Here is a 2,142-nt window from a genome sequence, read left to right as displayed (position 1 = left end):
TGGTATTCCATCTAGGAAAGGGTATGGATTTGTAGAGCACTGTACTAATAACAGGCCTGACATGATGAGCTGAGAGTCCCTTGTTCCTTCATATTAAAAACAATTGCTTGGCATGTGGTGGCTGACTTGGTCCAGAAGCTTTGACACCTAAGATGAGTACAGTTGACTGTTGTGTGCTCCGTGGAGTGCTATTTGAGATGTAGGATGCCAGTAATAAGTGTGTATCTTCTTAGGAATATTATTGAAATAATAGAATAAAATAATCTGTTAAGGAAGGGCATGTCCCTTCTGGGCACTTCAGACTCCTTACACATCTTTATGTTCTCTCATATGCTAATTTGAGCTCATTATTTAATTCTTTTCTTTGCAACAGCATAGGATAGATATTTCTGGTACAGTCTGTACTGAGCTGGAATGCAGAGGACTGGCTTAATCAAACCTTAGCTGATACAGTAAACTTATGTTACTGATTTGGCTGAGAGGTAACTTGAAGAAGCGGATCTACTTGTAAATAACTATTAAACAAACAAACTGAACCAAAAAACCCCAGAGCTATTTCCATTACTGCAGTGAAAAGAAAGGAGTGACCATTTTGTGTCCTTTGTTATAGGTGCTTTGTCTTGGATCTTTTGAGGCCGAGGTAGTTTTAAGTCCTTGGGTTAGAAGTGCATGTTGTTCCATAAATGATAAGGTGTAGCACAAAATCATCTAGATGCTGAATGATCCCTGTGCTCCTCTTGCACAGTGCTTCCAGTTTAAACTGAGGTAGGCTGGCACTTCTGCTCAAAAACCAACCAGCTCTGCCTCTGGCAATTTTTTTTCTCTTCTTTATGCTGGCAGAAGACTTATGTGGTGAACCCAATCAGGGGACTGATGTGGGTTAAAACTAAACTTTCCTTTTTTTGGTTACGTTAGTTTTAATTGGGGTTGGTTCACCACATTGTTGCATAAATGTTTGTGCCAGCAAGAGGATGGAAATGAGTGGCTTGGGGACAGCAAGACTGCTGCTTTTGGCAGCAGTGACAGCTTTCGTGTGTTTTTACTCGAGGCCCTAGTGGCACTTTTGCCATGCTGTCCTTGGGCAAAGTGGTGAACTCTCATGATGTGGGGCTTCCTTTCCATGTCCTCATTGAGTTTATTTATTAAATGTTTTTGTGTGTAATAGTTGTGGTGCTGATTTAATCAGCTAGTGCTATACATTAAAGTAATTTATGGTTTGAGTACATACTATTTAAACAGACATATTTAGCATATGGATTTACGCTTCCTGCAGTGGTTCTCAAACTTTTTTTGTGTTATCCTCCAGGATAAGTTACTGGCCCTGGTGCAACTCTCAAGCAATGAGGAAACAGCTAGTGACAGAGCACAAGAGGCAGGCAGAAGGAGATGGCAGGAGGCAGCAATGAATGTGGCAAGTGGTGAGAGTTAGAGGCGGGGGAGCCCAAGGACTTGAGGAAATCTGTCAACAGCCCCTTTTAGCCACCTACTACTGGAACTTATTTCTCTGGCCTGATGCCAGCCTCAGAGGTGATGTCTTGGCTCAGCAGCTACAAGCAGCCTTAGACTCTGCTTCTGCACTTACTTATTTATTCCCTGTCTGAAACCTTCTTGGTGAAGGTCTATCTTCTGGCCATGGTCCCTTTCTCAGCCATCTTGTCCTGGCTGCCCCTGACAATGTATCTTTCTTCTGTTGCACTGTCATAAATATTCCATAGTGACTGTCTTCTAATGCCTGATTTCTTAGTTCATTAGTAACTAATTTTAAAATAATATTAGAAAACACACTACCTGATAATAGTCTTATGGCAGAGATTTTTGCTCAAGTATAAAGAGGGACTTGCTCTATAACAGCTTTGCTGTGAGCTCATCATAAGAGTTCATGCTAGCGTTACTGATCTACTGATACAAAAAAAGCATCACCAAGGTTAATATACTATTAAATCTTTTGGACAAGAGGTCTAGGCATTCAAGGGACTGAGTGTGAATGTGACATTTTTCTCTTCCCTTACTGACCTCCTACTCTGCAGCTAATACGATCTAACTGGGTGGATGAGACCTGCTCCCTTTGGTTTCCACTCTCATGCAGAGTGCAGCAAAAGAAGCTGCTGGGTCTTCTCTTCACTCCTAGTATGAGATTACTGA

The sequence above is a fragment of the Cariama cristata genome, unplaced genomic scaffold, assembly GCF_000690535.1.
Source record: "Cariama cristata isolate BGI_N322 unplaced genomic scaffold, ASM69053v1 scaffold10945, whole genome shotgun sequence".
Taxonomy (NCBI): domain Eukaryota; kingdom Metazoa; phylum Chordata; class Aves; order Cariamiformes; family Cariamidae; genus Cariama; species Cariama cristata.
This window is presented reverse-complemented; position numbering follows the sequence as displayed.